This window comes from Vipera berus (genome assembly GCF_964194415.1).
Source record: "Vipera berus genome assembly, chromosome: 7".
NCBI classification, from domain to species: domain Eukaryota; kingdom Metazoa; phylum Chordata; class Lepidosauria; order Squamata; family Viperidae; genus Vipera; species Vipera berus.
Genome location: NC_138209.1, coordinates 42,310,668 through 42,326,437, shown reverse-complemented (window position 1 = coordinate 42,326,437; position 15,770 = coordinate 42,310,668).

The following is a 15,770-nucleotide window of genomic DNA, read 5'->3' as shown; positions in this document are numbered from 1 at the left end:
ACCTTAATGCACAAATCAATATTCAAATTTAATTGTTAGTGTTTATACTTCTAAGTTTTACCTGACCAAAGTTTTCTTTATCTCAACTTATAACTATATCTTGTATTCAAAGTACACATCTCATCTGTTTGAGCATATTCTATTTTAAGTTCCCATACTACACATCTTTTCTATTTAAGTAAATCTCATATATAAATCAAAACCCCATTTTTTCAGTCTTATTCTAGCTTTCTTTCTTTACCAAATCATCAAAATTTTCTTTATCTTAACTCATAACATCATCTTATATTGAAAATACACATCTTAACTATTTAAGTATATTCTATTTTAAGACATAAAGACATATTTGTTTCTTTCATCAATGAAGTTTTAGCTCATATGTATCTTAATCACCTTTACAAAACCTTTAAACACAAAACAATTTCAAATTTAATTATTGGTATTTTTACTTCTAAGTTTTACTTGACCAAAGATTTCTTTATCTCAACTCATAACTGTATCTTGTATTCAAAGTACACATCTGATCTGTTTGAGCATATTCTATTTTAAGTTCCTGTAATGCACATCTTGTCTATTTAAGTAAATCTCATATATAAATCAAAACCCCATTCTCTTTCAGTCTTATTCTAGCTTTCTTTCTTTGCCAAATCATCTTCCATGTCCTTGCTTTTGAGCTCTGCTTGGATTGTTATATCTATTATTTGGGGTTGAAAAAACCATCCAGTCACCATTTTTTGAGAGGACTAGCAGATCTGGCAGGCCATCTCCTTGTTTTCCTAACTTGACATAGTTGTCCTGAACTATTTATCTTCTCTCCATCTGTTTTTCTTTTTGATCCTCAGATTCCTTCCGCTTTATATAGGAAGTCTTTTTCTCTTTCCCTATTATCAGTTTGTTTCTTGTATCTTCCATTGTCTGTCTTTGTTGAGTAGTTGCATCTTCTGTCATAGTATTTTATTTTATTTTTTTTAATTCCATTTATATCCCGCCCTTCTCCGAAGACTCAGGGAGGCTTACAAGCTTAGCAGTAGCCTTCATTCTATGTATATGCCTGCTTATTAGGGCTTTCATACACACCCCAACCGGCATTATTACAAAGTCAGCTTATTGCCCCCAACAATCTGGGTCCTCATTTTACCTACCTGGGAAGGATGGAAGGCTGAGTCAACCTTGAGCCTGGTGGGACGCGAACCTGCACTAATTGCAGGCAGCTGGTGTTACTTAAGGAGGCATTAGCCCACTGCGCCACCAAGGCTCTTTAATTGTTCCATTTTTTAATTTTTAATTTTAATTTTAATTTTAATTTTAATTTTAATTTTAATTTTAATTTTAATTTTAATTTTAATTTTAATTTTAATTTTAATTTTAATTTTAATTTTAATTTAATTGTTCCATTTTTTTCTGTAGTATCCTGTGCAGATGATTCTTTAGTTATAATCATAGTTTGAGCTTGCATATCCAGGCTGTCTTGTTTTTTTCTATTTCATCACCAGCTGTAAAAAGGGTTTGAAGAATCTCTTTCAGAATACAAAGGGTTTGTTCCTGCTCTTCTTCCATAGGGAAAGTCCATTCCTGATCTTCTTCCAAAATAGTATATTTAAACTAAAAAACTTTACAATCCGGAAGTCCACTAAGTAAGGAACACAGCTGGATTTCTCACAGTTAATGTTCAAGGTTGAATATATCTTATCTATTTTCTGGGCTGTCAGCCAAGTCTCTTTTAAATAATAACAGATTGCAATATCAGGTTTAGCCACAGGATGTCTCCCCAAAGTTATTTTAATCTTTTCAGTTTTTCCCCCTCTATTTTTTTTAAAAAACCAGATCTTCAGTAAAACTAAAGAATAAAAATTGAAGAAAAATAGGGAATAGAAGATAAGAATCTTTTAATCCACAAATTTTAGAAAATAGAATTCTGATTAGGATCCCAGTTATTTTTCAACATTTTAAACTCCCCTGGGTAGTCAGTCACCACTGTTTCTGGAGGGAGGGCTAAGATCTCCCTTCTCTCACCACAGGGGAAAAAATACTTTAGCAGCTTATGCAGGTACAGAAAGTAATTAGGATTTAAGAGTGGTAGATCTCACCCAGTCTCTTCCACGCCACTTTGAAGTTGCCAGAAGACAGGCTTTGGCTGTCTTGCAGCCTAGTGACATATTTCTAAGGCTGAGTTTTGTCCAATGGTTTGGAGGGATTCACCAGCTCTAGCAGGAGAGCTACTGCTCTCCCATGATCCAGGGAGGGCCCCTCCTTGCTGGTCGCCTCTACGGGGTGACTTGAACCTTTCTAGCTCCCCCAGCAATGCAAAACTGGACAGGAAGATGGAACTCGTCTTCCAGGCGTCCATGGCAGTTACAAACAATAAGATTAATCAACATGCAGAATTGTGTTCCAATACTATTGTTGGTCCTAATAGCAAGTACCAGAAATCACCTTAAGAATCAGCCAGACATTTTTATAGACTAAGAGAAAGTGTGGGAGACAGCAGTGTAATTGGCCTAAAATCAAACTCATGAAATTCAAACACCTTGGGTTAATCTGGCTTTGTCTGTCTGAGTAATTTGTTATTCTTAGTTGACAGCTTTCCTATAGATCTTATTGTATTCCCCCCCCCCTGTGAAAGCAAAATGCCCTTTCAGTAAAGCCACACAACTGTGAAACTGGAGGAATAGGGCAGGTTAAGGGGGACATTCAGGAGATTTAATATATTAAAAGCAAGCTATACTAGCCAGATCTATGGCAGATTAATGTCTTTGATATATCACTGTCCTCTTTACAATGGAAACAGTTCAACAGGTATAGACAAAAAAGCCCAAAGCAAGCCTGGAGTAGAAGATGAATGATAGCAACAGTAGTTTTAATATATACAGAATCACAAGACATTGTAATGACAATTTTTAAAAAATGGATTAATAGATTTTTAAAAGTGATGTGATAATGTAATAAAGAAGGAAGACATTTCTTAATATAAGATTCAGGCTTTTTAACTTCGTTCTTTCCCAAGATATTTAGATTAATCTGCATTTCTTCTACTCTATGCTGTAGTACTTTCAAAATGTTGGATGTCAAGGAGCCATGTTCAACTTTCCAACTGAGGAATATTAGATTTAGAACTCTGTGTATTCTGTAGAAGATGTTTGAAAATGTTCAGTTCATGCAAAATGCTTGATTTGGGATATACAGTACATATCAATCTCTGTTTTGTAAATGGGGCAGTATTCTTGTCCGATCAGTTTTTTAAATGGATACTTCAAGAAATATCAAAAAAACAATCTGTATATATTTTATTTAGTTTTTTCTTAATTCACTTGAATATTTAAAACATGGTTAAAATTAACATTCTCTGAAATAATTTTTCCCAAAGTAAGCTTGCTTCCTTCTGGATTAATGTTTCTAACTGGAATATATTTCTGAGTATTATATGTCAAATGGTTGTATTCAGACACATTTTTTTCAGAGTAGTACAGCATCTCAAAAATGGAAAAGGAACAGAATTGTGTGCCTATTTTAACTGGAGATACAAAAAAAGCTAGCTTTCCTGAGTTTTGTAAATCCATTTTCAGAAAGAATTGAGATATTTATTTCTTTTACATTTTTACATGGAGAATCTCTATTGCAAACAGTGCTTTCCTACAATTAGAAATTATATATAATATAGGTTGTTGCAGAATCTGTCCCCAGGATTACAACACTGCTTACAGTACTAATTCCTTTTTTCCAATTGTTACACCAAATGAAAGAAAGCCTAGCTGTTTGTTTATCAAGATAGTCAATAGCTACAGAATGAAGGATGTAATTAACAGGCTTATGAGAATTTTCCCTGATTCAATTTGAATTGGAGATTTGAGATACAAATAGGACATCATTCAATTTGTGGTTTTGATTCAAGATTTGATGACAGCTTTGTTTATTCAGAGCTGCTGAGAGATTCAACCTACATTTAAAAAAAAATCCATAGGGAAAAGTTAATTCCTAAAGCTACTTCAGTTGTTGATAGAATATGTATGAATGAAAGACCTTTGAGAGAATATTATTTACCATTACACATTTGTCAAACATTCTCCCATTACTTTTTTTAAGGGCAGAGATAGAAGAAATGAGGAGAGAACAGCAGAATCACTTCCGTAATATTACTTTTACAGTTATTTTTCTGGCTGCCACAGACTTGTGCTTTGCCATGTCTGATCCTTGGGAATACCAGGAGCCTAACATAGATTTGCACTTCCTAAAAAGAATTCTTGTATTGCTGTCTTCAGTGTGGTATTGGGTGGACAGGGCATCTTGGCAAAGATTAAACAATAGCTACTGGAGAAATCTCCTCATCAGTGGCAAGAATTAGTTATGTTAGGATTATGCACTGCAAGCTAGAGAATGGGGTAGACTAGAATAAACAGAAGAAGTTGCTAAAGAGATAGGAAAACCACAGAGGCTGAGTATTTTTAGAGTAGTGTACATTGGGACCTGTACCTGTTTTAATGTGCTCCAATTGTAAAAATTTAAAGCTACAGAATGACCCAAGTGTTCATACTGAATTTGTCAATGTCCAGCTTTTGTAAAAAATTGTTCAAACAACACAATTTTCTCCCAGCCTAGGTTTGCACCTCGGTTTTGCTTTGCACCTCAGTTTTCCAACACTTATGATCCTAAAATATCTTGTACGAGGTCCAAACATCTGCTGCATATGCACAGCAGTTCATGATATAATGTAGCTAAATTTTCTCCACACATTTTCAAATTAAAAAAATGTGGAATGAACTTGGTTGAGTAATAAACAGCACTGTGAAATGTCTAGATTTATAATTTTCAAAGAACAAATGAACAATAATTTAGAAGACTAGTGGCACAATTGTAGTAAGTAATGTCAAACTAGGGAGCAACTTGGAAATGTAAACAGAAGATTTAATTGGTCCAAAGGGATCAGGAGGACTATTAAGCATGCATTATAGAATCCGGGCAACATCCACCTCCTGATGCTGATGAGTGCAATATAACTTTAGGTTTGGAATAAGTAGGTAATAACTCCATTTACATTACTATCACAAATGCTCTGGGCATCCTTTCTCTGTGCTCAAAAACCCACAAATGTATATATATATACTTTTAATTACACCCTTATCTTCTATTGCATCTTATATACTGTGACAGGGAGGGAGGGAGGGAGATCTAACAATGCAAATTCAAATAACCATCTAACCTTAACCCAACCAATAATTTCACAGCATCTCTCACATTAATTATTAGTATTAAAATAATTGGATCAAATCAAATCTCTACTATGGCCAGAGGCCAGCAAGGGAAACAGATATATACAGGCAAAATAAATATGGGAGGAACTTTATCTTCAAGATTCACTATCTGATTTGCAATTCATAAATCATGAAATCCTTGGAGTTTCCTTATCTTTTCTTACCTTAGCAAGATTCTACTTTTCTTTCCTTTTTTAATATTAATTTTTCATAGAAAGGTAGATAATGTATGTCTCTTTTAATGATTTGTGGAGTCTTCAATATTACTACTACTATTACTACTAATGATAACCACAATTCATTTTAATGGTTGAAATTGATCCATGTTTTATTCTGAAGCAGGGATTTACATTCCCGGAAATTGTATTGTTTCTCAGTCTTCTGAAGCATTATAGACTTTCTGCTGCCTTAGAGAGTAGCAAGTTTGAAACAGACAGGGAAATATTGTAAAAATATACAATGACAATGACAATGACATTGTCACTGCATGATAATTTAATTCCCAATCAAGCAAAAATTGTTTACATGCATCTTGAAAAAGCAGAAGAAAAACAGAAATCATCTTACATTCTGGAGGTTTTTAAGCAGAAGTTGTAGATATTATATCCATAAATTTCCTGCATTTATTACTGGGATGGAAAACATATCCTTCGAAACTCAGTGATTCAGATCTCTGATCAAGCATGAAGTTAACCTGAGGTCTTACAGAGTAACTTACATATTTCAAAAATAAAATAGGCAATAGGCTGCACCAATATTTCTGTAAGAAAGATTAATAAAGTTAATTAACAAAATGCATATAAAGAATTAATTCTGCAATTGCATATTAAGATTTTACTGAATTTAGCCAGACTTACATCTCTAAATCAAATCTCTAAATCAAAACATTATTTTCTTAATTACTTATTTACAAGGACAAGAAACCAGAGACAACTCTGCCACCCGAGTTAACAAGAAGGCATCAAAGTTAGGACAGGGCAGGTAAGTCACATCAGTAATAATTAGGATGCTTTCTTTTGCCTAAGGAAAAGAACACAATTGACTAGAAGAGAGTTCCAGAGATAGAAGAGAGGTTGGAAGAAAAAAATGAGAATTTCTATGTCCTTTCTCATTACAAGAATCTGTTTTAATATGCAAATGCATATATTTTTTTAAACAGAATCTGAAGAATTCTCTTGAGAGGAAACCATGAAAACATATGAATTAGATGGTAGCTCCTGGAAAGAAGTAACACAAATGAAGAAACAAGAAAATAATTAGAATAATGACCTGAAAAGATAAAAATATAGCTTGCACCAATTTTATTTCATTTGGAGGATTAGCTGCTAGTAACAAAAAACCTGAAGCCAGACCAGTTCTAGAGATTCAAGGAAGTGAACGTATGCAAAGCTGTCATTCAATTTAAAAAATACAGATGAAAAGAGAGCAAAACTAGAATTTGGAGTGTGAACTTTCAGGAGAAAAAATATTGAACTATTTTGTAATCTAGGATATCAAATAGCTTATGTAAAACTCAGGCTATTTTTTTACCTTTTCCAGATGTTTTTATCCCAACTATAACACCACATGTTCATTAAAATTATAACCATGTCTACTGATTAGTGTTTCAGAATATTTTATCAGTCTCATTTAATTTATCTAATATTGTCAGAGGTTTGGGATGATTGCATGCACTATATTTACATATCTCTACAGTTTTTCCTGCAAGATGAATATGGCAAAATCTCAAATTTTCTTCCTAAATTCACTCTTTCTATATATGATTTTATATAAAGTACTCTTCATGCAAACTTCAGTGTATCTGCTTAGAAATACTCCCTATGGAGCTGAATGGGTCCTATTTCTAGATAAGTGGGAATAGTAAGGGAAAGCAGATTTATGCCCTGTGGATATTTTAGATCTCAACTCCATCCTACATTTCAAATGACAAGGGCTTGTGGAAGTTGGCCTTCAGAACACTTGGAGGCTACTTCATTGCTTACCACTGAGGAATAAAATGTCAGCCTCGGGAATCTGGAACAAGAGCTAGCAGCTTCCTACTACATTAATTCAAACATAACATCCATAAGGCTAGAGGGGAGCTACTAGAGTAGGCTGCAAAGCTATTGAATTCAGCCTTCAAGGTTCTAAATTTAAATCTGTGACCTTGAAGATAGTACACACAAAATGCATGGGAGAATGAATAATGCAGCTTAGCAGAAGCAGAAATGTGGCATTCAGGCCGTTTACATTTTAGCTGCCAAATTTTGGTGAGAAACACTGAAGGAACTTTCAGAAACAAGAATTTCTTTTTTGTCTGTGCAATGATTTTTTTTTCTATTTTTTTCACAGTAACTCTTGCTATTTAGGTATATCAAAAGATATCCTGAATCTTTGATCTGTACCTACTCCCTTTAACTCTTCCTACAATCTTGTTGGCTGTTCACACCATTCTCTGCTGGTCTTCTTCTGTTCCCCACTCTAGAGCCAAATTGTTATAAATGGTAAAAGACCTGGCACTGCTACTCGGGAATTAGCTTTCTCCTGTCATTTGCCTGAGTAATATTGAAAGTCTTTAAAAAGGTAGAAATTTATTTTACCAGTATGTCAGTATAGGTAGTCCTTGACTTACGACCACAATTTAGCCCAAAATTTCTGTTGCTAAGTGGGACAGTTGTTAAGTGAGTTTTGCTGCATTTTACAACCTTTGTTGTCACAGTTGTTAAGTGAATCATTGCAGTTATTAAGTTAATAACAAAGTTGCTAAGGGAATCTGGCTTCCCCATTGACTTTGCTAGTCAGGTCACAAAAGCTGATCAGATGATCCCAGGACATTGTATCCATCATAAATCTGAGTCAATTGTCAAGCACGTGAATTTGGATCACCTGACCATGAGGCTGCAACAGAGGTAAGTGTGAGAAACGGTCGTAAGCCACTTTTTTCAGTGCCATTGTAAGTTTGAATAGTCATTAAACAAACTGCGGTAAGATTACCTGTACAGGAGTTCATTATTCCTCTTGGCACTTTTTTAACAGATCATTTTGTAAGTTGTAGCTCTTTATTTGAAAGGTTGTTAAAATTGTCTGGGTTTAGTTGTCCATGTCTGTTTTATTGGTTTAGCAGTTAAGTGTAAGACAGTTTAGTCTAGTGGTGAAGACAGGCTAGAAATCAGGAGACTGTGAATCCAGCTCCTGCCTTAGCCATGAAAGCCAGATGATGGATTTTGGGCCAGTCATTATCTCTCACTACAATTCACCTCACAGGGTTGTTGTTGTTGTGAAGAAATGGGAAGAAGAAGGATATGTTCCCTGCCTTGAGTTATTTGTAAAAATAATAGGTGGGATAAATAAATAATTTTTTGGAGAGAGTTTTGTAATGCAATGTACCATGCTTTGGTAAATGCACCTAAGCATAGATAATATTATTATAAAAATCCTAATATTTTAAATAATAAATAAATTGGTCTTGTAAAGAGTTGAGATACTGGTAGTTAATCTTGAAAATTTACAATTTAAAACTGTGTATGTAATGTTGTTTGGTAGACATGTATAAACAAGCATTCATCCAATACAAAATTCCTAATCACCTCCAAAAAAAAAATGATCCAATCTGATTTAGAATTACAACTCAGTGGAAGTAATTTTATTCAAACTTTCAAACATTTTTCCCCAAATATATTTGTTCAGATCTGCAAACTTTAAAATCATAGAATCAAGTCTGATTTTTTTTTGAAATAAATCATTTAAGAGCATTAACCAATGTGTTAATACTGTAGGAAGCTTTAGATATTTTATTCTGAAATTAAAGCCAAATAATTGAATCAGCTGACTCAACCTTCACTCAATTGTCCAGTTCAAATATTCCTCCTACTATATACTGTATATACTTGATCACATTCTTGTACTTAATGTTCAGAGAACAACTCTCAAGTGCAATGGCAACAATACCATTTTTTCTGAAGGATGCACTGACATTTTTTACACAAAAAGGAGGATCTGTTACTTCTTGTCAACTTTTGATCTAGAGGATGGTGGATCTGATCCCATTTTCCTGCAGTCTAAAAATGTGACATACAAGGGTGGCTAAAGCCATTTAGTAGAGAAGAATGAAGAACTTGTCCAAAATGTCAGCTTTAAGAATAATTGGAATTGGATGATACAGGGAACATAATATATTTTTAGAGTAACAAAATGAGGGGCATTAAATATAAAGGGTACATATATTTTATTCTTTCGAAAGATTCTGTTTTTTTCTTGAGAATTTTTTTTAAAAATTTCTCTATTACTTAAAAATTTTAAGTAATGGAAATTTTATATTGGGGTTCAGATGCCTGTTAGGAATATGCATTTCGAAATTTGTAAATGGGTTTTGCTGATAAATATGATATTGCTGCACATGAAAATAAAATTAAAGGCTATCAAAAGGGATGGATGATAAATAATTTGTACTTAAGCATATATCATTCTCACATAAAATGTGGTCATTTCACTGTCAAGTAGCTGTTTTTTCAGTAGCTGTTCCATTCCCCCCCATCTTACAATGAAAATTAAACCAGATGAAGAAAAAGTTTGATAATTTTCAAAAATAATCATTAGGAAAATTGGTTTACCTATGAGGTCAATGAGCCACTGTATTGCTACTGGTATTAGCATCATAATGAGCTCACATCGTAATGAGAGCCATATTTACATATTTATTCCAAAATACTTACATAGCAATGACATAATAGTCCTTATAATATGAGTACCCCTCAACTTACAATCAATTATTTAGTGACTGTTCAAAGTTACAATGGCACTGAAAAATAAAAGACTTATGACTGTTTTTCACACTGAATTACTTGTTCAGCAATTGAATCTCACTTTGTATGAAAGGGTCCATATAGTCTTAAAAATTAGTTCATGGATGTGATTTCTTGCTTATAAACATAGGATCATCAGTCAAAAACATAATTAACTGGTAGCTCAGGTCACTGACATGGAGAAACTTGTGATACTTCAAATGTTTATTCAATGCACAAAAGACAGAAAAGACAAGTAACCTTCCCTGAATTAAAAATTTGTTCACTTTCAAATTTCTTATAAGCAAGTAAGAGCAGATAAAGGAATAAGAGGATTAAAAGCTACTTTTATTTAAATTGGCTATAATAGCAGAGTCCTGAAAGTCTGAAAAAGTATCTTTTTTACATTTTTTGCACTCATGTTAATTGGGGGAAAGTCTATCTGAGCCATTTTTGTAATTTTGTAATTTTTCTAATTGCATTGCTTAGTAACAGGTAGCCCTGTTGCTGTAATTAGACAAGAGTTGTAAGTTGTTAAATGGGCACCTCCTCACAACTTTCTGCAGGCTTCCAAGAACCAAAGTCAGTGAGGAAATTAGCAGGAAATGGCAATTCCTAGGGGCCTTGCAAGCAAGCTGGCAGGGAGGTAAATGGCTGCTATTGGATAGGACAGTGTACATGGGTGACGGAGAAGCTATAGAACAGGTACAGCAGAGGCTGGGATGGTTGCTGTTAGGTGGGAGAGGGTACGTGAATAGTATGGAAGGTATGACATGAGTGCAGCAAGATTGCACAGGTGGGAGACATTTACCAAAGCAACTTGCAAACTTTCCTGCCCAGCATTCCTATTCAAAAATTGAGAAATTATTTGTGAGAAAGCTGGCAAGGATGGTCTCAAATCACAACCACATGACTGCAACTGTCATAAGTGGAGGCCAGAGACCAAATGCCCAGATCATAATCACATGACTGTGGGGGTAGTGGGACAGTGGAAACGCCAAGGAATAGTCATAACCACCATTTGTTCAGTGCTGTTGTAACTTCAAACAACGGCTAAGCCAGTGGTCATTAGCTTCTCAGTAGAAGAGTATCCCTGAAGGTGAAAAAAATTGTTAGTGTTGTTTTCAATTTTTGCTCTGAAGTTATATCCTTTATGGGATGTAACTTTAATGTTTTCATCTTTAAAGGTTTCTCAAGGCTATGACTTGGGAGATGTCTCACAAATGCTCAGCTTGGCATGGCAGAACTAGATAATTTTTTTTTTTACAATATTACAGCCAGTATGAAACCATATGAAAGAGATGTTTGCCCTTGTCAGTGTAACGGTGCAATTTCTTCTTATGTCAACTTTATTTTCCTAACTTTCAATAGACTCTTTGTTTCATGGTCTTGAAGCTGAGTGGTTGTTGGTTGTTGACATAAATGACATCTCTGTGCTGAGAACTACAGGTGTTTGGCTTAACTCTCACAGATGCAGCAAACCATGAAAATTCAACTTGTGGCATGGATGCTCAAAAAGACAGTGGTAGCAGAATAAAATGACGTTTTGAGACAGGATAAAAAAAAATTAAAAAGCCACTACATTTCTCATGCTCGCTTCACAGCTCTAGATCCAAGTTATCTCTGTTACTAAATAGTCCTAAAAATGGACATTATTTATTTGCCTAGGTAAAAATCTTACAAAATACAAATTAATAGACTTTCTTGTATCTATATCTATCTATATCTATTTAATTTTGATTAAGAATTTGGATTATAATAATAACATTCCATACAAACTAATCTTAAAGAAAAGGGAATAGAAAAAAAGAGTAAATACTTCAAGGAAAAAGGAAAAATGAAAAGTAAAAACATATGAAAGAAAAATAAACATGTAAAAAACTAACTCCCATCCTTCATCACAAAAAGTGTAAATAAATGTAATGACTCTTCACCCCCTCTAAGGTTATAAACAATTATTTTTTGTAGTCAAGGCCAGATCGTCAAATATCATCAAATGATTGAAAATGTAGACTGTACAAAGAAGCAGAAAAAGCAGTAATCCATACACTTGGCTGATGTAAGAATATAAACAATGACATAACAGAATTACCAAATGATGCCCTGCAACATCTGTAAAAATGATCACGTGCCAGTAACAAAAACCTGAAGGGGACATATAGTTGAAAAAGTCATTGAAAACAAGCAGATTAAAATATTGTGGAACTTCCAAATACAAACTGATAAACATACCACAATCAACTGTTACTGAAAAGAAGGAAAGTGTGGATAATTAATATTGTAATTCCAGGAGATAGAGCAAAAGACAAAGAATTACAGAAGATCGACTTACAACAGTTTGTTTAGTGACTATTCACTAAACAAAAAAGAGCCTTGGTGGAGCAGTGGGCTAATGCCTCCTTAAGTAACACCAGCTGCCTGCAATTAGTGCAGGTTCGCATCCCACCAGGCTCAAGGTTGACTCAGCCTTCCATCCTTCCGAGGTAGGTAAAATGAGGACCCAGATTGTTGGGGGCAATAAGCTGACTTTGTAAAAATGCCGCTTGGGGGGGGGGGAGAAAGCCCTAATAAGCAGGCATATACATAGAATGAAGGCTATTGCTAAGCACATTTGATTTGTGCTTAAATTGTAAGCCGCCCTGAGTCTTCGGAGAAGGGCGGGATATAAATGGGATTAAAAAAAAATATTCGAAGTTACAACAGCACAGAAAAAGGTGAACTATGGCCGTTTTTCACACTTATGACTGTTGCAGCATCCACATGGTCATGTGAATTCAGATGTTTGGCAACTGGTTCATATTTATGACAGTTGCAGTGTCTCAGGATCATGTGATCACTTTTTGCAACCTTTTGACAAGTTTTTACTTGTCAATGAGGAAGACAGAGTCACTTGACCATCGTGTTACTAACTTAACAACTGCAGTGATTCACTTAACAACTGTGGCAAGAAAGGTGATAAAATGGGGCAAAACTCACTTAACAAATGTCTCACTTAGTAACAGGCAGGGCTTTTTTTCTCATAGAACGTTCAGAACGGAGTTCCGGCACCTTTTTTGGATGGAACCTTGTAGGGAGGCAAGGCGGGTTGTATGACATGTGTGAGTTCCGGCACCTTTTTCTTTTACAAAAAAAGCACTGGTAACAGAAATTTTCAGCTCAATTGTGGTCATAAATCAAGGACTACCTATATCAAGATCTGAAACTATAAGTTGAAAAACTATGACATAAACCATCTGTGGTTGTCCCAGGGGTGCAAATAATCCTTGACTTACATTCCTGAAACTCAAGAGAACTTTCCCAAATAGCATTTTGTAGGTTAGAAAAACTCAAGCAATTTTTCCTAGAGAAACCAGGAAGATTCTCTGTACTTCCATTCCTGATGGAAGGAGAACTGCAGCTAAGTTTAATGAATACTGACAATGAAATTACATTTCTTATGTGCCTTGCATATCCCAGGGAACCTGACAAGGAAACAAAAGGTAGTCCTCAATCCTGTTCCCTATATCATTGTAGAAAAAAAGCAAATGTAAATTGGGGCACCAAAGAATCACAGGATAAGCATTTCAATGCTCATTCTTCAAAGGCGTTTTTATCTGTTAGTCTTTGAGTGCCAATCCCTGCTTTGTCTCTCCTTGTTTTTAAGAACACTGCATAAATTAGTAGACATTATTAATATTAACACTGAGTTATCTCCCAAATGTTTTGGAGAATTTGTATTATAAGAAGTAAAAGAAGTTTTAACTTTATAATTTCTGGACAAAAATATAAGCTGTGATTCAAACACCCAGCAATATCTAAAGATAAATCTTAAATCTTTTATGAATTGTACTGATTAAGGATGAATGCAGATTTTGAAAGAATTATGGTAGTTCACCAGGGGAACAGATAATAAAACACCTGAAAATGAAAAACCAAGGGGGTGCTAAGCACCTGGCACATCCATGAATGTGGAGATGGGTCAGAATTTGATAGACTGATTTAAACTATTGCTATATTATTTGTTGCTAAAATCCAGACATGTTGTGATCTTATTTCCCCTAAAATTCTGATTTTGGACTTGATCTAGAGTAAAGTTGTACACTGTTTAGAATTCAGCAACTGTCTAATTTTAAAAGTTATAAGATTTGAGCCTGTCATGTATGCAATAAAAATTAGGAGTTTTCAAAAAAGCCAAATTCAAATGTGCAGCAGATTTAAGCTCTATAGAAGAAGTTCCTGCACTGCACAAATGACATATTGTAGCTTGGACCAAACAATAAATATAAGATAGGGAAAAGCTGAAGACCAAAATCTTAGCATTATAATATGCTATCTGGCAAAAAAGACAGAAGAACAACATTGAAGTTTGGAGCTAAACAAAAAAGCTACTAAAATATTTTCTCACCACAAACATGGACTATCCACTCAAGAATCAACATTTTATCAACAGAACAATAGATAGAGAGATTAGGTATGTTTTTTTTATTTTTTATTTTAATCCCATTTATATTCCGCCCTTCTCCAAAGACTCAGGGCGGCTTACAATCTAAGCACAAACCAATGTGCTTAGCAATAGCCTTCATTCTATGTATATGCCTGCTTTTTAGGGCTTTCTCCCCCCCCCCCCCGCGGCATTATTACAAAGTCAGCTTATTGCCCCCAACAATCTGGGTCCTCATTTTACCTACCTCGGAAGGATGGAAGGCTGAGTCAACCTTGAGCCTGGTGGGATGCGAACCTGCACTAATTGCAGGCAGCTGGTGTTACTTAAGGAGGCATTAGCCCACTGCTCCACCAAGGCTTGAGTTATATATAAAAAGTCAGGATAAAAAAAAACTAATAATGATGACAAAAATGACAAATCCAGTGTATACATGTGGCTGACAGTGTGAGCAATAATTTAAAATCAGTTGCTCAGCATTGATATGAGTTAAAAAAAATCAGCAGAGACTTGTGTAAGCTTTCTTTTTTTGCCTGTACCGTGCAATTTTTCTCCTCAGTATTATTGCCCAATCTGTAGTGAGAACATACGGAACAAAATGTTCATAGCATCTAACTATTTTTGTTATGATTGATTTAAGCAAGAATTAAATCAGAAGAGGCAACAAGAGATTATTACAAAGTCCTACTGTAATAAGAAAAAAAAATTGTGGGAAAGATACTCCTGAGACATCGTTCTTCCCCTAGAAACAATTATTCTTCTTTTCATTAAAAAAAAAACCCAAGGGAAAATTAACAGTAGGCAATAGAAAATTTGCAATCCCATCTCTTTTTTCTCCAAACCTCTATTTGTATATAAACTTTATCTCTATATAAAGACTCCCCAAAGATGAGTTTAACTCTTAATCTAGGAATGACCTTGAGAAGCTGAAGAAGAGCTGCAACAAAGACTATGTCTATGGAGATTCTCAGTCATCCACGTCATGAATGTGGGGGAGGGATGAGGAATATAAATCCTTCCATTTCCCCACTCCCCCACAAACACACCATTCAGTCAGAACTGAAGAAGCTTCTTGAATGAGAAGCAAAATGTCCTTTCCTCAAAGACAAAACAAAGTTCAGTGGCCTTTTGTAAAAGCACCTTTGAGACAACAAAGACAAGGGCTAGAAAAGGAAATCTGAGTCCAATGCAGAAATATAATCTCAGGCTTAAACTTCCATTGTTCTTTTAAAGATAAAGGGAGAGGAAGCAAACTCAGATTTGCAAGATTCTGTAAACTTATAATAAAAGTAGCATTAGCGTTCATAACCCTGGTTTCCAGTCTAGTCTGCCTCAAAATGCTGT